Genomic DNA, 22,255 nt, shown 5'->3' on the forward strand with positions numbered 1-22,255 from the left:
AACCATTGTAGAAATAAACAGTCTCTGTTCTTATAGAAAAATAGGAGACCTTACTTTTGGGATTACCCTCGTATAATTAAAAGTAAGCCCTGTTCACGAAATTTCGATCATCATATTTCTTCTCTGATTGCGAAAATATTTGGCTGACGCCAACACATAGGGAGGAATGACCATCGTAATAAAATAAGATAGAATAGAGCTCGCGTGGAAAGATGTAAGAGTTCGTTTTCCCTGAGCGCTGTTAGGGAGTGGAACGGTGAGAAAATAGTATGAAAATGGTTCGATGAACCCTCTGTCAAGCACTCAAGTGTGAATTGTAGAATAGTCTTGTAGATGTAGACGAACGGTCTCTGTCGAGTCATCGTTCGGAAAAATATGCCGCCTTGCAGGGTGAACATGTAGGTGAGGTCTAATATGTAGAGGATTTAACACCAGTCGATTAGTGTGATTCATAGCTGCAGCTTGATTTTTTGAATGTGACAAATGCACCTCGTAGGCTACCTTGGCTCAAGACTGAAATGCGTGAAAAAGTCAGGAAGACCTCCATTATCCAGCATTGACGTCAAATGGCTGATGATCAAAAAAATTACATTAGTGGTGCCTTACATCGTATTTCTGAGTTGAATTACGTTTATTAATTAACGGTCAAAGAAACTTGTAGGGTACTCTCCCTCTGTTCAGGGGAAGAAATCCAACTCCCCCCCTTTTCCCCACTGTTTCGTCGCCCAGCGCGGCTCAAGTGAATTTGTTTTCTTTGTGATGGTTCCAGTGCTTGTATGCCTGTGCGCGCAGACATGTCACTCGAACGGCTGGTGCGTAGCAGCGCATCAAGGGCAAAGTTCACCCGGCGCCAGTTGCCCGTTGGACGCTTACTGAGTCAGTCGGCGGCAGCTGTTTGCCGCGTCTATCCGAAATCTTTCACCGACATACTTCTCGCTATTGTACCGTCACGGGATGGATGTTTGGGTACACACAATAAGGTTATAATCTGCTCTTCGAAAATACCTTCGCAACAACGAACTAACTGCCTCCTGCATCGCATTTGACTTCCGCTTAAACGGAGGTATGTTCTACACACTTCTTAAATGTGTCATAATTTTACTATTGTGTAATGTGGTAAACATTGCTTCTAGACATTGAAGACATTGTACCAGAACAACTGAAATACGTAATATAAGCATGGTGATAGTGAACCAGGAAAATACGAGGGCGCGCTGAAAAGTAATGCCTCCGAACTTTTTATGCGAAAAGTCTTGACATTCTACATTTTTACTCGTGATGTTCACATATTTGCAGCCCACTGCAGCTAGAGGGCGCCGAATTGTAACGGAGTGTAATGTAACTATGTCGCGACAATCCGACACCTTCGGTTCACTGTCGTCTACAATTTTATCATACTCGGTACAATCCTGAGTTGGACGCTTCCGATTTTCATCTGCTTCCAAAACTTAAAGGACACCTTCGAGGACTTCACTCTGTGATGAAGTGGCGCAAGCAGAGGTAAATTTGTGGCTCTGCCAACAAACTTCCTTCAGTGACGGCATCAACAAACTGGCCTCTCGTTGGGGAAATGAATTCGTTGTCAGGATGACTATATTGAGAAACAAATATGTAGACATAACGAATAGGGACGTAGAATGTTAATAACGCTTGTTTTATTTAAAAAGTTTTAGGGTTTTAATACAAAAACTCGGAGGCATTACACTTCAGCATGTACATTCACAGTGAGAGATGTCATATGCAATTAGCCATCAACTTTGAAGTGATTCAGACTTTGGCAGTTGCTTGCCTTATAAGAAAACATTCACCTGTTGCTTTATAATATTTCACTATTCAACATTCTTCTCATACATAAATACTCAACAATATCCAGTTATTAGAACAATGTACATTATTTGAAATGCTTAATCTGTTCGGTAGTAATATGGATTTACATACATTGGACAAACGCGGATCCTGCCAAGATGTTATTTGGTTTTACACAGAGAAAACTAGAGGTTACGACTTTTCCTTGAAATTCTCAGTCCACATTTAAAAAGTGCATTTTGAGCTGATGTAAGTTCAAAAAATGGTTCAAATAGCTCTGAGCACTTTGGGACTTAACATCTGAGGTCATCAGTCCCCTAGAACTAAGAACTACTTAAACCTAACTAACCTAAGGACATCACACACATCCATGCCCGAAGCAGGATTCGAACTTGCGACCGTAGCGGTCGCGCGGTTCCAGACTGTAGCGCCTAGAACCGCTCGGCCACACCGGTTGGCGCTGATGTAAGTCAGGCTCTATCCAATGAAGTGTATGTAAAGTTGTGTGCCAATACTCTAATTTATATTGCCTATACAAATTTTTTATGTCATCTGATATCTGCTCTGAGTAGGCCAGATATAAATTGATTGGGGTATGAAATAAACTACATTCTTTTCATCCCCCACATTAATTAATTCTTTCTATTAACAGTTCTGTTCAAGAGGTTAAATCTCTTACAGATGTATTGAATGCAGGACCAATTTGAGACCCAAGTGACACATTATACCATTCACAGATGTAATCCGAGCAGGGTAAGTTTAGGACCCAAGCAGCACAAATTGCCCACTACGGTGCCAAGCTAACAGTGGCGTCACAGACACAACAGCAAGATTCCCATACAGAACGAATTCACAATTAGTAGTGGCCGCTTGTGGTGCCAAGCTAAGAGTGAGATTTCTGTGCAAGTAGCTAACAATGACAGGGGAGACACTGTGCGAGGGAAAAAGGCTGAAGGGCGGGTGGAGAGGGAGCGCAAGTGATGAGAAGTCGCTCGTGTGGAAAAATGTTCTCGAACCGGTCCTGAACCACTCACGAGCCACCAACAAACAAAAACTCAGGGCAAAGTTGTGAGCACAAATAACCATCTGTTCTGTGTTCTGGGACAGACAGGGCATGTTGCTTTTTGCGTTCCTTCCCAGAGGTGAATCCGTCAAAGTATCACTCAAAACCCTATTCAGCAATTCGGTTGGAAGCAGTTCGATCACCAGCCGTACAACCGCGATCTCGCTCCGTCTGACTACCACTTGTTCTTGAACGTGAAGCGTGATTTTAGTGGAAGGTGCTTTGGCAGTGACGACGACGCAAAAACTGAGATCGGCAGTAGCTGTCTTCACTAACGTGCATAGAAAAATTGGTTATCCGCTATAACAGATGTCTGAACAATAATGGCAACCATGTAGAAAAACTGTTTTAAGAAATGCTCTTTCTTACAAAAACATATTTTGGTTTGAAAAATGTTTTTTATGAGCTTTTTGCAAAATGGTAGCCGGCCGCTGTGGCAGAGCAGTTCTAGGCGCTTTAGTCCGGAACCGCGCTGCTGCTACGGTTTCAGGTTCGAATCCTGCCTCGGGCATGGATGTGTGTGATGTCCTTAGGTTAGTCAGGTTTAATTAGTTCTAAGACTAGGGGACTGATGACCTCAGATGTTGAGTGCCATAGTGCGTGGGGCCATTTGAACCAAAATGGTACATAAAGTACTGTCCGGACACGCCTGGTATTTACTCGGTGTTAAAATTCAGTTCATGGAACGTAAATGTTTAAATAAAAACAGACCAAAGGAAGTCATCGAGAACTTAAATTTGCGTGGTCGGAAAGGGAGTTGACTGTCTTAGCACTATGCCTCTTGATTGGTCACCACTACATGAGAGTGGCAAAGTAAAATCAGAAGCAGGAATGCTGAACTCCGAAATCAATTGTCTCTTTACAAAGGAGAATCCGGCCTCAGTTTCATTCTCACGCCACAGCTAATATGAGTGATACAGATGTCTGTATCAGTGGCGTAAAGAAACAGCTGAAATTGCTAAAGGTGAACAAAGCTCCAGATCCCAATGGAATCTCGATCAGATTCTATCTTCATCTCCACCTATACTCCGCAACCCACGTGACGGTGTGTGGCTGAGGGTACTTCTACTACCACTATCTAATCCCCATCCCTGTTCTATTCGCGAATGACGCATGGGAAGAATGACTGTCAGTAGACCTCAGTATTAGCTCCAATTTTCTCGTTGCGTTCATGTCATGAGGCGTATGTGGGAGGAAGTAATATTTGGTCAATTCTGCCCGTAACGTGCTCTCTCGGACTTGCAGCAGGATCCTTTTCTTACAGTGTCAGCCACTGTAGTTTCTTCAGGAGCTCCGTTGCGCAGATTAGATTCTTCCACTTTCCTACTATTTGTTTTCCTACTATTTGTTTTATGTGATCATTCCACTTAAGGTCGCAACAAATGGTTACTCCTAGATACACAGTGAAGCCACCGTTCTGTTAAACTGAGGCTGATTATGCTAGCTAGTTGCCCATCTAGATATCTTCCCAAAGAAATATGCTAATTGAACTGTGTGCAACAGAATTAACAAACGCTAATTTATGACCCACCCATTGGGGTGATGGTAATCGCAAATTTTCACTGACTGTGTAACAGGACGACTAACTATTAAACGAAATTCGAAGATAAGGTAAATCCGTAAGTTTATTAACAGTAATTGATTTTCTTTGAATTCAGTAAAAGTGCACTCCTTGAGACGCCCAGTAAACCCGCTGGGCAGAACAGGTGATTAGGATTGTGGAAAGGGCCAAATAAGGTGTCAGTCAGGTTCACTCAAAATTGTAATTTAATAACACCTTTATACCAAAACGACACATAGCCGAATTTTTAGAACTACGATTTTCAAAAAGCCAATTATTTCACCGCTGAAGGTCTCCAAACAGGAAATCTTAAAGCTACAAGATAAATCTCAAGTGGTAAAAACATGCAGCTAAAATTGCAATATACAGCGAGGCTGAGAGCTTCAAGGCAAAGGTGAACAGACAAACATAAACAAGATGCAATACGAATGGGTGAATGCCCGCAATAAGATTTTCAAGATTTTGATATAAGTTACCATAACCTTTCAAAGGCAGAAGGCCGCAATGTATTTTTTTAGAATTGATTTTTTTATAATTGATTTTGCAAAATTCAAAATACATAAAATCCAGTAAAAGAAAGAATTTAAGCGATTGGCGATGATAGATTATAAACAGACAATTAAACACCGGTGAGAAGGACAATAAAGAAAACTGCACTCAGAAGCCTCCATGGCGATCGGTCTGCCCTCGTTCAGTTAGGTGAGACAGATGGTGAACCCAACTACACTTGATCCATCGGAACCCAACCAGAGGACAGCCACGGACCGATCGACAAAACGACATGCTTGCCACCAATCAGTAGATGAGAACTCAAACACCAAAAGTTACGAACGTGATTATCCACAACGAAATATGTATTAGCTGTCAAAACTACACACCGAGTTTGACAGCGAAAAGAGGTGAGGAAAGGACACTGCCTGAAATTACGTTAGTGGCCAGGGCAGGTAACCGGATCATTAACGGCCACAAAGCAGAAAATTCCGCTGGTACACTTGAATTTGAAATACGGTAATATAGTTAACTTCACCCAAAAGGAACGCTGCCTGAATTTACGTCAGTGGCCAGGGCAGGTAGCCAGCACATTAACGGCCACAAGGCAGAAAATTCACCTGGTGCACTTGAATTGTAGTCAACCAATATAGTTAATTGCACCGCATGGCGGCTAAATTTCAGCAATGAAAACACTCGGTGTTGCTCACATGAAAACCTCCACAACAGCGAACGACCGAACGAACCACACACTATGAATGGACGTGGCTTGAGTAGTTGAAACCACTACTCAACTTTGGCGTCCTGGTTTGGTGAATCACGAAGCTCGTAGCGATCGGACAGCTCCACATACACACCCCGACACTGCGCAGGGACCGCCAGAGGACCCGACTACACTAGTGCCGCAGTGGAACTCCCCGACTGGCAGGTCCGGACTGCGCTCCAGACGCGTTCCCGCTGACTGGCAGACCCGAACTCGAAACCCGAACTTGATTACGAGAGAGAACGACTGGAAAGAAATAGCAGGCGAGCAAAGGTACTACGAGAGGGGATATATCGATACCCGGTGGTCACGGTCAGGCAAAGCAGCAACTCAGTGACAGTAGTATCTTAAATTAACGTAGTGAGGTAGAAGTGGGTTTAAAAAAAGGGTGTAAAATACATAATGGCGGGGACACGAGCCACGCACGGTAACTCCTGACATTACAAACACTAACAATAAAAAAAAGAAAACAAAACTGGAATGCACTGTGGTTGGCAAAGTTTAGGATATTACGTGATGGTAAATTCAGCTTACTATTAAAAACTGACTGTCCAAAAGCGGCGTCTCAACAACAGTGACTACTGATCGTGCACGAAACGGAAGTGAGCATGTTGCCCAAGTAGTTAAGCTGAACCTAACCATGAAATTATGGAGAGTTACTAAATTCATCGCGACCTACATTGCCGGTGCTGCACGTAAATCGCGCCATTATTGACATGTGAATGTGCTGACTACAAGTGGTGCCAATACCTCGCTAAATGCGCCTGTTTGCGTGCAACAGCGGTCGAGGTCTGAACCAGAGGTCAGATGGTTCAAATGGCTCTGAGCACTATGGGACTTAATTTCTGAGGTCATCAGTCCCCTAGAACGTAAAACTACTTAAACCTAACTAACCTAAGGACATCGCACACAACCATGCCCGAGGCAGTATTCGAACCTGCGACCGTAGCGGTCGCGCGGTTTCAGACCGTAGCGCCTAGAACCACTCGGCTACCCCGGCCGGCGAACCAGAGGTCAGCTGGGCGAAATCTCTGCCTGAAGCGTCCTTACTGAAGTGTCCCAAATGAGAGAAGTCTCCGAAGTGTCTTCCCTGGAAGCAGATTCAGAAGTTGTTGTGGTTGGCAGGAGAGCCAACCCGTATAACTAAAGGAGGCCGAAAGGCACGCGTTTTAGTTCACGCAGGCTGGCGTGAGGTCTGTAACATGACAAGGGAATTAGACTTTAGAAAAACGGACGTAGCTGGTGGAATGGCTCAAAATGGCTCTGAGCACTATGGGACTTAACTTCTGAGGTCAACAGTCCCCTAGCACTTAGAACTACTTAAACCTAACTAACCTAAGGACATCACACACATCCATGCCCGAGGCAAGATTCGAACCTGCGACCGTAGCAGTCGCACGGTTCCGGACTGCGCGCCTAGAACCGCGAGACCACCGCGGCCGGCAGCTGGTGGAATACTTAACTTTAATCCATTAATGGAGAACGTCGCTCTTTAGGGTACATGATTCACAATATCAATAGTACGGATACTGGTGCCTTGCTAGGTCGTAGCAAACAACGTAGCTGAAGGCTATGCTAACTATCGTCTCGACAAATGAGAGCGTAGAAGTCAGTGAACCATCGCTAGCAAAGTCGTCTGTACAACTGGGGCCAGTGCTAGGAAGTCTCTCTAGACCTGCCGTGTGGCGGCGCTCGGTCTGCAGTCACTGATAGTGGCGACACCGGGTCCGACGTATACTAACGAACCGCAGCCGATTTAAAGTCTACCACCTAGCAAGTGTGGTGTCTGGCGGTGACACCACAGAAGCGTCTTAAAAAATCAGAAAAGTTATATTTACTGCCCCACCAATGAAAAAATTAAACTGACGGCGCTGCACTCCCACCTAGTCCCATTAATCGACAATGATCCACGTCGATCAAATGTGGTGAATTGCGATCATTCCACCATCGTGTGTCATTTGCGTGCATTGGGGAAGGATAAAAATAGCGTGTATGCCTACCACATGCTCTAATCCAAAATCACAAAAATCAGCAGGTGCCCGTATGTGCATCTCTGCTTGCTCCTCATTAATTGACTCATGAACAATATCAACTATTCTTATTCTATACCGTTACTGATGACGGGAAATGGTATCTTTATACTAACATAAGGAAATGAAAGTAATAGTTGAGTCCAAACAAAGCAGTAACTGCCTGCACAAAGATCTGCGTGCGTCCCCAAAGATATTGTTATGCATCTGGTGGAACAGCGATGTTGTGGTGTACGAGGTGCATCCAAGTTATAAGACCTCCGATTTTTTTTTCTAATTAACTACTCACCCGAAATCGATGAAACTGGCGTCACTCCTAGACGTAATCGCCCTGCAGATGTACACATTTTTCACAACGCTGACGCCATGATTCCATGGCAGCGGCGAAGGCTTCTTTAGGAGTCTGTTTTGGCCACTGGAAAATCGCTGAGGCAACAGCAGCACGTCTGGTGAATGTGCGGCCACGGAGAGTGTCTTTCATTGTTGGAAAAAGCCAAAAGTCACTAGCTGCCAGGTCAGGTGAGTAGGGAACATGAGGAATCACTTCAAAGTTGTTATCACGAAGAAACTGTTGCTTAACGTTAGGTCGATGTGCGGGTGTGTTGTCTTGGTGAAACAGCACACGCGCAGCCCTTCCCATACGTTTTTGTTGCAGTGCAGGAAGGAATTTGTTCTTCAAAACATTTTCATAGGATGCACCTGTTATCGTAGTGCCCTTCGGAACGTAATGGGTATGGATTACGCCCTCGCAGTCCCAGAACATCGACACCATCATTTTTTCAGCACTGGCCGTCACCCGAAATTTTTTTGGTGGCGGTGAATCTGTGTGCTTCCATTGAGCTGACTGGCGCTTTGTTTCTGGATTGAAAAATGGCATCCACGGCTCATCCGTTGTCACAACCGACGAAAAGAAAGTCCCATTCATGCTGTCGTTGCACGTCAACATTGCTTGGCAACATGGCACACGGGCATCCATGTGGACGTCCGTCAGCATTCGTGGCACCCACCTGGATGATACTTCTCGCTTTTTCAGGTCGTCATGCAGGATTGTGTGCACAGAACCCACAGAACTGCCAACTCTGGAGGCGATCTGTTCAACAGTCATTCGGCAATCCCCCAAAACAATTCTCTCCACTTTCTCGATCATGTCGTTAGACCGGCTTGTGCGAGCCCGAGGTTGTTTCGGTTTGTTGTCACACGAGTTCTGCCTTCATTAAACTGTCGCACCCACGAACGCACTTTCGACACATCCATAACTCCATCACCACATGTCTCCTTCAACTGTCGATGAATTTCAATTGGTTTCACACCACGAAAATTCAGAAAACGAATGATTGCACGCTGTTCAAGTAAGGAAAACGTCGCCATTTTAAGTATTTAAAACAGTTCTCATTCTCGCCGCTGGCGGTAAAATTCCATCTCCGGTACGGTGCTGCCATCTCTGGGACGTATTGACAATGAACGCGGCCTCAGTTTAAAACAATTCGCATTTTTCTATCTCTTTCCAGTCCGGAAAAAAAATCGGAGGCCTTAGAACTTGAATGCACCTCGTACTACGAATAGCCTGCATATGCAAGAACAACAACCACGAAGACGGCGTGAAGTGATGCTGCTCCTCGATAACTCCCGCAGCATTCTGCTAGACTGACAGAGAACACTATACAGAAGTTGGGTTGGACACTTATTCCGCTTCCAACTTATTCACCTGATCTAGAAGCCTTAGATTTTCACCTTTTTCCGCTCTGTATGGAAAAGCGTTCAAGGAACTTCCTTCCGGATAAAAATGTGCTCCGAACATGTCTCGACAAGTTCTTCGCCTAAAAACCACATGATTTTTACAGCTGGGGAATCGAAAAGTTACCCCATCGTTGGCAGACTGTTGTAATTACTGAAGGAGAATACATTCTTGATGACTAAAGTCTCTGTTATGTGTATCTGTCGTGTTTATTAAACTTACGGAAAAACATTACGAACTTGTGCACCGATTAAATGTACAAAAAGAACATTTTCAGAGTTTTGTTTTAGTTTTTCTTCGTGCCAATATTACTCAGAATAGCCTCTTTTCTCCTCGTCGCACCAAGTTGTTTTTCTACCAGCCAATCTGTCCAATTGTGAATTTTTTCTGTGTAGTAAATCATCTTGTGTTATTCCTGATCCCTTCACAACTTATTTTACTGCACCGATCCATTTTATTGCTTCAATTGTAGGTTTATTGTGGCTATTGTACAATTTCACAACCTGTCTAGAATCTTCATAAAATTCTAGCCTCCACTTTTTTATATCTGAATAAATGTTGGTACACTTTTCTTTATTTTCTTTAATTTGCATGTTCCCTCTTCACTATAATTTGGACCTCAAAGTTTTCTAATTAGTTTTCGTTCTCTTTCTCGATTTCTCCGATATCTCTCTTTGGGTTTAAAATTAGCGTTTCAGTCCCATAAAGACACTCTTGTTTTATGACTGTGTAGTTTCTCAGTTTTGTGTATTTTGAGATGCTTTACTTGTTATATTTTGTAAGTCTGAAGGCAGTTTCCATCTTGTGGCCACGAATTTCGTAATCAGTCTTTCCCAGGCCAGTCTCCTGAATGGTTTCGCCTAAATATTTGAAAGGAGAAGCGCCTTTCATTTCCTCATATTTAGCTTTTTGGAATTTTGAGTGTCATGTTCTTGGCAGAAATGCACAGAGAACAGATATGAAAAGCTGTTCTGGTGGGACCAAATACTTTGATCAAAAAAAGTGTGCCAGATGCTCTGCTATTTTTCAGTGGTGGTTCGATGTCAAGGTATAAGGTTATGGAATAGATGGGAGTGCCTGTGGGACTCAAAATGCAAAAACGTTCGTCACTGACATCACGAGACTCTTCGAAACGATAGAGAAATGCGTTAATTTTTATTTGAATTTTTCGAAAGTTCACGTATTTGGTGCTCTGGTACACACTAGTTAAAAACTATTAAAGTAGAGGGCTGAAATTTATTTTGTATACTGTCTTAGAGCAAACTTAACGAAAAAGTAGCTCACTCTTATGACTTAAATTTTAAAATTTAAGTGTTTTTGAAGATAAACTATGAGTTACTTTTTGTAATTTTTGATCGTCTTGTTCTTCCTTGGCTCTAAAGCTCATGATGAGCCTTGAACTCTTCTCAATTTCCTTCCATTTCTCTCGGTCCTTTGCCAATACTCTGCAGTTTCTATAGCCCATCTTCCTAAGATCTTCGATTACTCCATCTTCCCATCTGGCTCTTGGTCGACCACGTCCTCTTGCCCTCTTGGCTTTCCTTGTAATATTCTTTTTGGTACTTCTGTATCATTCATGCGAGCCTCATGTCCCGCCCACCTCAGTCTGGATGATTTCACTATCCTTCTGATGGCTTGGTCTTCGTGTATGATATGCAAATCATGGTTGTATCTCCTCCTCCATCTTCCTCTTTCACAGATTGGGCCGATAATCCGTCTAAGCACCTTTCTCTCAAATGCATCCAGTATTTCAACATCTTTAGTTGTTAATGTCCTGGCTTCAGGAGCACATGCAAGCACTGGTCGTACAAGTGATTTATAGATAGTTAATTTAGTGGTACGACTCAGGAGACTTGCTATCTTCTGTCTATAGGAGTCTGACCAAGGACTGAAGAGCAAAATTTTCTGAGGTGATCTGCAACATGAAGGCAAAATTAAAATTCCAGGAACATTCGGAATTACCTTTGGAACCACATTAATTTCTCGGTTTAACGTTTCTGCCCAGAAGAATTATGTACAATCCATTAGCTTTTATAAAAATACGAAACACTTTAATTTCTTCCTATTTCTAGTTTCTATCCACATGATTTATGTACAACTAATTGGTTTTTTTTAAAAGAATGACTACACGCTTCTTTTGTTTTTCGTTGTGGTTATGGTTCCTTCGTTCAGATATTTGTTATGTTCATGAAACACACAATAACATATCACATTCTTGGGATTAGAGCTTGATAATTGATTATTTCACGTTTCTGTCGACACAATCATGCACGATTCATGGGATTTTTTAAAATATAACTAGAAGCTTTTCTTTACTTTCCTTATGTTCATGAAATACCCAATAACATCCCAAATTCTTTGTATTACAGCTTAATGATTAATTAATTGATTTATGGACGACTCATAGGATTTTAAAAAAATGACTGCAAGCGTTTCTTTTTTTACTTTCGTTATGGTTCCTTCTCTCAGACATTCATTATGTTCAACAAACACACAATAACATCTAAAATTGTTAGGATTCCAGCTTAATAACTAATTCAACTGGTCTGAACATACCACACAACTGCTGTAACTTCGTTTCTACACATGTATTTACATTTAGCTTTCAGGTGATCGGTGCAAACTCTGTGGTGCACCTCCAAAGATCGATATACGTACTCATGAAGTCGATTTAGGTTTATTTATTACATGATGACGTAGCATTACGTCACTATGACGTAGGGTTCTCCTCACCTAGCGTGAGATGAATGCTACGCTTTTAGAAGAGAAAAAGATTTTATAGACCCGAGACAGAGAGAAAGTACCACGGCGTTTTAATCGTCTAAGTTAGTTCGTTTAATGTAGCATGGGAACATTTACAGGAAGACATTATGTGCCTTGAGCTTTATCGAACTTAAAACAGTCTCTGAGAATGCTATTTACTGGCTGACATGTTCACCGACACAGGCCTGTAGCCTGTTGGTGAAACGCCTATAGCATATACTAACTGTACTGCTCCTATGACCCTCAGAGTGAGCTATGTATGCACACTCACAAGGACATGACTTTTTGACAGAAATGCTGTCCCGCAGATGCATTCGTGCAGATCGGCAGTTGCAGTGCATTATCTTCACACGCTCGACTTCACCTTAAACTACTGTTTCTCAGCGAACACGCCACCACATATGAAGTAAACAGAAGAGATCAAGTGTCACCGATAGCTCACGTCTGAAGTGCGGCATCCACTTTTTATCGACACGTTTCTGGCTCAGGGCCTAGGACATCGCGGCCTACTCACATATTTCAATTATTTGTTGTCGTTAAAATCTTACCCTAACTGCATTAAAGGTACATCATACCGAATAGTAGCCCAACGTCTTACTTTTGCGCAACTTGCTCTATCAGGAGATGGGTTTAACATTGGTTACTCACACAGTTCTACCTGACAAAAGGTTTAGAGAACAAAACGGTGTAACATGTGTAGTTACGGTGTCGTAAAATGTTATTTGAATACTGCACACAGACGACTCATTCGTCTAACTTTTTTTCTTTGACTAAAATCATTAAAATTGAGCATAGCCCCAGGGCCCGATTGAATCGCTATCAGATTCTGCACTGAATTTGCAGTCGAGATAGTCCTCTTCTAGCTAAAATCTCTAGTAGATCTCTCGACCAAAAGACTATGCTCAGCCATTGGTAGAAGGCGCGGGTCATACCTGTCTACGATAGGGGTAACAGAAGAGATCCACAAAACTGTCGCCCAGTATCTACGACATCCATTTGTTGTAGAATCTTAGAACCTATTCTGAGCGTAAACGTAATGAGGTACCTTGAACAGAATGACATCTACGCAGACCAGCATGGCTTCCGTAAACATCGATCATGTGACACACAGCTCGCGCTCCTCTCGCCTGACAAACTGAAAACCATGGATTAAGGTAGTCAGGTAGACGCAGGATTTCTCGACTCCAGAAAATCATTTAAATCTGTGCCACATCTACGCTTATTATCAAAAGTAAGATCATGAGTTTTCAAGCGAAATTGTGACTGGACTTAGGAGTTCTTTTGGTAGGTAGGACGCAGCGTGTTACCTTGGATGGAGAGTCGTCGTAGAAGTAACTTCGGGTGTGACCTGGGTAAGTGCGTTTGGATCCTTGTTATTCATGTTGTTTATTAATGTCTTTACGGTCAGTATAACAACATTAACGTCATACTTTTCGCAGATGTCGTGTTCATCCGTAAGGAAGTTCAAGTACATCACATTGTGTAAGCCAACTAAATTTGTATGGTGGATGATACTTTTCGTACCACTAACTGACCCGCCTTCCTTGAATGTTCCATTCGCGAACTGGGCATAGAATGATTGTCGGTAAGCCTCTGTACAGGCTCTAATTTCTCGAATTTTCTCGTCGTGGCCATCACACGAGATGTGGAAAGTGCTCTCTCGAAATTTCAGTAGTAAACCTCTTTTTACTGTTTGAAAAAAGTTGTAAAAATATTCGATTAGCTCTTGATAAGATTTTTATGTGCAACTTGCTTTGAATGTCCAGAAATCTAAAACTGTGCAGTTCCCAAAAAACGGAAAGATACAGTATCCTATAATATCAGTTAGTCACAGTAGGAATCAGTCGATTCATACTAATACCTGAGAGTAACACGTTGTAAGGACATGAAATTAAATGATCACATAGGCTCAGTCGTGGGTAAAGCAGGTGGCAGACCTCGGTTTATTGGTAGAATGCTACGGAAGTGTAATCTGTCTACAGAGGAGACTGCTTACAAATCACCAATGGTGGCTCGTGCAAAATTTTACCAACGTGCTACAGTCCGATGGCCTGTAGTGTTTCGACTTACAAGAATACTAATTGTAACTTAAGTAAATATATTAATTCCTCCTATATAAATGGAACTGTTTAATTGTATTAAATTTTTGTAATTAATAGTTAATATTATGAGGAATGAAATAAAATGAAAGGAAGTGATGGAAATGGAACCAGAGTCCACAACCTGCCAGTCTGGGCATTGAACCACTTGGCCACTGTATGGTTACCTCAACAGCTGCTCAAAACCACGTCATACACTTCGCTTGCACAGTATGCTATACATAGTTTCAGAGAAAAATACTGACCTCGTGTTGTGAGCAACGTAGCTCTCATAGCGTCAGAATGTATGACATCACATCAAAGCATGCGGAGTCGAAAACAGGCAGCTGCGTTGAGCTAATTATAGTGTGGCAGACCATCATTTCAGCGCTCGACATTGGTTCCTAATTATCATAGAAAGAGCGCTACAAAACATCTTTTCGCCCGTTTTATTTGCTTGTAAGCACATATTCAAAGAGAACTGACATAATTATAGTGCGATTTCTGGCTCATATTCGAAGAGAAATGGTTTAACTTTTAGTGCGATATTTACAGTGTGCTGTAGTACATTAGCAGATGATAACTGGCCACCGTTGCGTGCGACTCATCCTAAAATACTGCTCAAATATGTGGGACCCATACCAAATACTGCTAACAAGGTACATTGAATACGGCCAGAGGTCAGTTTGATCTGGAGGGTATCAACGGAGAGGCTGAATGAAATGAACTGACAGACTCTTTAAGACAGATGTAAACTATTCTGTAAAGGCCTACTTATAAAATTTCAAGCACCCATTGTAAATCATGTCTCTAGAAATATATTACAATCTGCCTACTCATCGCTGTCATAGCGATCATGAGATCATGATTAGATTAACTGCAGTGCACACAGAGGTATTCAGACGTGGAGTCGTGGCAGAATGGCAGAAAGGACCTATAGTGTTTGGACGCTCCCAACATCATACGAGTGCAGTTGCCCGATTTGTTGGTCTGCCTACGTCGTCTGCCCAACACGTCTGAGTACCACTCATGAAGTAGGAGCAATGGTCGTAGAAAGATCCCAACAGACAGGGACCGGAGACTCGGGTCACACCTTGTCAGTTACAGTCGTTTTCAAGCCTCACAGGGACTGATGCTGTCAATAAATGCTAATTCATGTCAACCAGTTTCCGAGAGAACATTCCGAAGAAAACTGCGCGCAATGGAGATACGGAATCGAGTATGTCGCAAAAAGCTATCTATCACTGTGGCACACAAGCTTGACGCCTTCAGTGGTCCACACAACTCTGGACCTGGACAGTAGCTAACTGCAGTCGACATTTTGCCTGTTTTTCAAAATATCGAAGCGTGGAGGCCCAGTGAGACGTTTAACTCAGTGTGTAGAGGGTGCAGTTCAAGACGATTATTCTGCGATGTATTTCGGGTGCTTTTGGTTTTGGTATCACGGTTTGGTTGCCATGAACATGAAGCAGGGTGGTCTCTCCCTCTCTCTCTCTCTCTCTCTCTCTCTCTCTTTTTCACAGCAGTCATGTTTATAACCAGATCCATACCGAAACCTTGACGAGATTGGCCCCCGCCAAGCACGCAATCACAAAGGTGCTCAACACCCGTTTTTTTAAAATATCAGGTGCTCTACTTGAGTGCACCAACATTTTGGGTTCCTACCTTCTTCTTGAGAAAAGAAGCATTTCACCTTCTGCTTAGGATAGGAGAAGAAGCCTGTCCCTATGACCGAGACTGCAACCCCATGCTATTGTTGCAGAGTCCTTTTGTCCAAGTAGCATCATAGAGAAATGAGTACTACAGAAGAGGCATCACGTGGCCGATGTGTCGGTACACACCTTCAAGTCAGCCCAATTTGAACAAGTTCTCCAGTCATATTGTGGGGTAGAAAATATTATCTTTTTAACTCGTTCATATCGTTGGAAAGATTGGAAAACCAAGTTCTGCCAACAAAATTTAGGTTGGGATAATCCTTCTTTAGTCGGAAAACATTGAAAATATCAAACTTTTTCAGTTTTTCAAGAAATGTCAGTTTTTTTAAAAAAACGCAGTTTTCAAAAAATCGCAGTTTTTTGTGTTCCTACTGCTTTGTCGTCTATTCCCTTTTTAAAAGAGCGCAAAATTATCGATAAATTTGATTACTACAATATTTTTTTGCGCCCAGTACCAAGGGCAAAATAATAGCTATTTTTCAAACATTCGGCAAAATCGCAAAATGCGAAAGTTTTCGAACGCTTTTATTTCAGTTCCTGTTACTGCAGTAGAAATATACAATACATGTTCTATTACTCGTTGACGAATAGCTGGTACCGCGAAGTATGAACGAGTTAAAAAAATAAACTCTTCTACTCCACCTCTCGCAAGCTATATTTACTATTTGGGCGGACTAAAATGGCGGTATCGTTGGTATTTCAAAGGTTGGCGAACGCATGGCTGAAGTAAGTACACTATTTCAGCGAAGGCTTCTGATTTTTGCTGATATCTGCCAACTGAAGACTGTTTAAATTCGAGCGCGTGAAAGAATTTGATACAGTAGTGAGCGAACTGGAAAACAGATCTCACATATGACAAACCATCTGATCTCATTAATTTAGTGTTGGGAGCTCCTTAAATTAGAGCTCTTTGTCTAATTTAAAATAATAAATAGCTGATTTTGGTGCCAAATACAGCACAAATACCGATACATCTGTGCTAGTTAACGAAGTAGCAGGTTTAAAATTGCAGTCGAAATAGCTAATGAAGAGCACTGGAGCTTTCCATTTCGATATTTTGAGGTTTTCTTTCACATATGGGTTACTAGGTGCTTACCCAACAACCGACATACCTTTGAGGATATTTATGATAATTCCAATGACTGCAGCACCTTGTCATCATATTTTCAGCAATTAATTAAAATTTTGATAATTAAAATTATATTAAAAACTCCATTCTTAGAAATGAATGTTGTTCCAACACTTAAATATAGCCCTTTTTCTTTTATTTTAAAGTAATAACTTATGCACTTTAATAATTTATGAGGAGGAAATAAAGTCTTTTCTTCGTTGCACATCATACTAAAATATCACAGTTGTCACAAACAATAAGAGGTTGATTTTGTTTTACTTCTAATTGTTTTAGAAAGTTTATCCAATTTGCGGTTTATTTACTACAATGAAACATCCCTTGTGTTGTGTGCAATATTTTTCATTTATTTAGCTCATTGAAATAATATTTTTCAATAATACATCTTTTTATTAATCTTACCTTAGAAATTACAACATTTCCTAAATATGTGTCAGAAAAAAACTGCAGAAAACGTTTTTGAGTGGGGGGGGGGGGGCGCAGTTTCAGCAGTTCTGTCAAGGCCACAGGATGACCTTGGTAGGACTTTGTTTACGGAAATGCACTCGTACGCATATGTTTCTGGTGTGACAAATGAACACTCTGTCACCCTATGGCACATTGAATAGCGCGTTAAAGAACTCGATTTAAGCTGACAGAAAATTTCTAGGACTGTTTGGTGGGGGGAAGGGTAGCAATGAATCTTTCCGTAATTTGACAGATATGTGGAACCTGATTCTCACTGAATGGCCACATCGAAGTTTGGCGTACCGTAAGAAACTCGTGGATTGTCTTCCTCACCGAGCTGATTCCATTACTGTGTTACGTGGTATTAGCGTGACGTCTCATACCGGTGACTAGATTTTATGTGGCCTGTGCTCATTTAGAAATAAATAAAAATGTCAAGCCGTATGTAACAGTCATGTACCTTAGGAGGTAGAAGTAGAGACTGATTCCTAAATGATGGACTTGTCTGTACGTACATCATTTGAATACAAAATTAAAAAGATAAGCTGCAGTGTAAAGTTATCGGCCATTTGAAGAGCAGTCCTCACTTTTGCGTGAAGCCGTTTTATAAATGAGACGGTCGTGACTAATGAACATTTGTCTCGGGCCGGAAGCCGAACCGGATTTCCCGCTTTCCGCGTGCAGTCGTTTTAAGCATTAGGCTATTTCGGCATCCCCCTCCCAGGGCCGGGCTCAAACTTTCAGTGTCACTGATATTTCTTCCTGTTCCTTCCGTGCTCTACTATCTTCAGGTTGTGACACTGGGTATCTGGCGGTAGCACCACTGCGATAACGGACTCGTAGGAGGGCATGGCCTACTATGCCGCAAGGTATATACAGGGGAAATACTAAGTAAGAGGAAAATCTTGGAACTAGAAGGTTCATACGCTTGGAAACGGACGGCGTGTCTTCTATGAAGCAATTACCATTAGTATATTACATTATTTGTTTCCTGGTTTTATTTAATCGTAAACCTTCACACTCGTCATTTATGGTTTACAGGGAACCTTCAGGAATGGTTGAATCAATGCGTCAGTAATGGTTTAGTTTCAATGTTTGGGGTAAAGATTGTTGGTGGCCTACTATTTGTACTACTTGTTTTGCCACAACGCCTTTATTAACACACGTTTGTGTGGAATTCTCGCAGAAAACTCTGCCTCTTTAACTGCAGAATGTCTCGTCAGCAATATGACCAAAAGGTAACTTGGCTAATGCATGATGGAGCACCAGCCCACTTAGATACCATTGTTCGTCAACACCTCTACAGCATCTTTCTTAGGAGACGATTAGGACGAGAGTAGTAGGTAACAGGGGTTCCGGTAACTTTTGATATCAAATTGATTAATTGATAAGCTGGTGGCCCCACCCTCGCCCACCTGGAAACTGGCGGGAGCAGGACTCAGTGTGTGCTGAGCCGACGGACAGGACAGACATAAGTCTTGATTTTGTACAAAGCGCAGGATATCGTTTATTTAAACAATCTGAGTTGCCATCGATCAAGCACTGGACAATAACTCCGTCCAGTTCCGTCAGTGACTACTTGATGTGGAGCGGATATATTCGCTATTAGTCTAGCACCAGAGAATTGCTCCAGTCAGTCTAGCCAAGGATGTGGGAAGGATGGGTGGTAATAATAGTAGGACAGCAACCTATCACTGAAGTACAGTGCCGTCTTCAACTGAATAACTGCTGGATGTGGAGAGGATATTTTCGCTATAGTTTAGCACTAGGGAGTTGCTCAGCCAGTCTGGCCAATAGCCATTTATGGAAGGGTGGGTAATTATGGTAGGACAGCAACCTATCACTGAAGTGTAAGTGAGCAGCCTCCTACCACTATGCAATTGAATAGCGCTGCTGGGGCAACATAAGGATGGGTAAAAACATTGGAACAGCGTCCCATTGCCCCTATATACAGGACTCATGCAGCAACATCATTTGGAAATGAAAAACATTTACACCTATTTAAGAGTCGCAAGTCATCCTAACCAATAGAAACATGGGAAGCATATCGTACAATATTTTTTACGAATCTAGTGCTCATTATCTTACCTGAAGACAGTGTCTCAGGACAAAAAAGAAAACTTATCAGTCATCTCCAGAGTAGTCCAACGCCATGTACCTGAAGAGCCGGCCAGCCGAGAAATCGCAGCTCGCGACAGCTTTCTTAAGCCTCGACTTTTGGCAGCCAGACCCTTCATGACCACTCCTGCCACAGACCATGGCACAACGCGGTTTCACTCGGACGAACTGCAGTCCCACCCCTGACATAGACTTGTCAGTTTTAAAAAACCCGAAACGCGATGTTGTTTTGCCAATACTCCTTGAATTTCCCGCACGAAATGTAGATTCCTCCCTTCTATATGAGTTATCTTCGAAGGCAGAAGAAACTGAACCAAACATGCATTTTCACATTGCTAAAGTATCGTTACTTGTGAAAATCCTGTACAGCACTATAGTGTAGGCTATATTCCCTCTAAGTATCCTGTCATCAAGTGAAAAATCTGTCCTTACCAGCTTAATATCCGGTGTGTATTGCATCGCAAGACTAGAATCCAAAAGTCATTTTTGGCTCATCATGGCCTCTGTCACAGGATACCCCCTCACTTTTTAATCCTCTTAAAGTAAAAAAATGTCTCGTCACATACGAATTGTCTCAATGTAGCAGCACAGAGAAGTTGTAAATATCAGGTTTATACTACGTATCACTTGACCCTCCCGGGTAGCCGCGCGGTCCAATGCGCTGCTCCCCGAGCGGGAAGGCGTGCCGGTCCCCGGAACGAATCCTCCCGGCGGATTAATGTCGAGGCCCGGTGTGCCGGCCAGCCTGTGGATGGTTTTTAAGGCGGTTTTCCATCTGCCTCGGAGAATGTGGGCTGGTTTCCCTTATTCCGCCTCAGTTACACTATATGCGCACACCATAATTACTCTACCATGCAAACATTTGAGGTTACACTCGTCTGGTATGAGACGTTCTCAGCGGGGTCCACTGGGGGCCGAACAGCATAATAACCGTGGGCTCGGCCTGGGGCGGCGGTGGGGTGGGTGGACTGCTGCGGCCTGTTGTGCGGTTGTGAACCACTGAGGGCTACGGTGGGACGAAGCCACTCCGTCGTTTCTAGGTGCACGGTTTAATACAATACACACACACGTATCAAACTCGATAATATTACTGATTTTATTACGATGATCATCTCTCCCTTCGTAGGTGCGAGGCTGGAATTCCGTTAAAAGGACTCGCTGCTACGAAAAAACGCCTGGCATAACGCTCCAACTCTTGAATAATATCTGTGGAGCTTTCCCCCTTGCTTCTTCCTGCCTGGTGGCACGTCATTGATATCAAATTATTAATCTAATTAATGAATTTGATCATGAGAGTACCTTTGCATGGTCAGTAATTTTTTTTCCGTTGCAGTCGGATTACTTTCACCAGGTAACTATTACAGATGCTTACGTGACGTCTCTGTAGGCTTCCCACAGGTTGTCAAATAACTGAAGATACGCAACGCTAATTGCGATCTGTCCCTTGGTAGTCTTGTCACGCTGGTGGAAGTAATTCGGTTAGAATTCTGGTATACTGTTCCTGGATTAATCGTGCTGAGACCTGTCAGTCAATGGGGCTGTAGCATGTTTCAGTCTCTTCTCCACCTCCGGCACCGGGTCGCACGTGAACAGCTGCCGTCAATGCCAGTGGGTTGCAAACCTCCGTCCGTACATCTGGGCTGTGCTGCTCCAGGCCAACACCCACCGCTCGCCGTGCTGGACAGCTGTTAATGATTTCAGACTCTCAAAAGTTTCCTATCGTTCTCAGAAGAACTGTGCAGTTAAATGTCGCTGGGGTAAATACCAGGATGTTGAACAATATGCTTCCCCCTCATCCCTCCTGCAAACCAAAACATTCTGACATGTGTTTTCGAAACAGCCCGAAAGGCTGACGCAGTGAGGACCTACTATAATTGCAGTCTGGTTTCTGTAAATGACCTATCGCTTCCTGTATTTTACCTCCACTATCTTCAGAATTTCAGAGAATGTAGTTCAGACAACATTGTCAAAAGCTTTCTCCAAGTCTAGAAATTCTATAAAAGCAGGTTTGCCTTTCTTCAAACTAATAATTCGCGTCAATATCTGACAACCATGACTTATTAAACTGTCTTTCTGCAGTACATGCCTGCAGAACGCCACACCCTAAATGTGTACAAGTCTGCAGACCTAGGTTTCCCTCAGAATACAGCCCTAAAAAAGTTACCCTATTGGCTCCCGCCGAATTAGTGGGCAGACGCTTGAAGAACTCAAACGGGAAACCCTGGAGAGAAGACGATGTTCTTTTCGAAGAACACTATTGAAAGCCGACATTTGAAGCTTACTGCACTGTCTTTCTGCATTTAAACACGCTATAATATTAAAGCCATGAGGTTTCTTGAAGTCTAGGGTTATCTCCTCTCTCGCATACACAAGGTCTGTTCATTTATTAAGGTGCGATCAGTCGCGAAGTGGAAACAGCGAAAATCCGAAGAGGCTTTGCACAAGTGTTGGGAAGTGTGTAATGTATGCCCGTCGATTTCGTCATGTTACTCTTTTCGTTCCGAGCGTGCACTGAGCACGTAAGGATTCCTAGAAAATAGTGTCCTTGCCACGATGAG

At 42.7% G+C, this 22,255-nt stretch overlaps 1 protein-coding gene across 2 annotated transcripts in view; it reads left to right on the forward strand.

The window, feature by feature from the left end:
- Window positions 1-854: 854 nt before the first annotated feature.
- The window catches only part of LOC126335656 (gamma-butyrobetaine dioxygenase-like), a 192,443-nt gene continuing 171,042 nt past the window's right edge, over window positions 855-22,255 (forward strand). For both annotated transcript variants that reach the window (XM_049999122.1, XM_049999130.1), the window contains exon 1: window positions 855-1,063. The gene's annotated coding sequence lies outside the window, so the exon portion shown is untranslated. The remainder of the gene's footprint in view (window positions 1,064-22,255) is intronic.

Source organism: Schistocerca gregaria, chromosome 1, assembly GCF_023897955.1.
Source record: "Schistocerca gregaria isolate iqSchGreg1 chromosome 1, iqSchGreg1.2, whole genome shotgun sequence".
NCBI classification, from domain to species: Eukaryota; Metazoa; Arthropoda; class Insecta; order Orthoptera; family Acrididae; genus Schistocerca; species Schistocerca gregaria.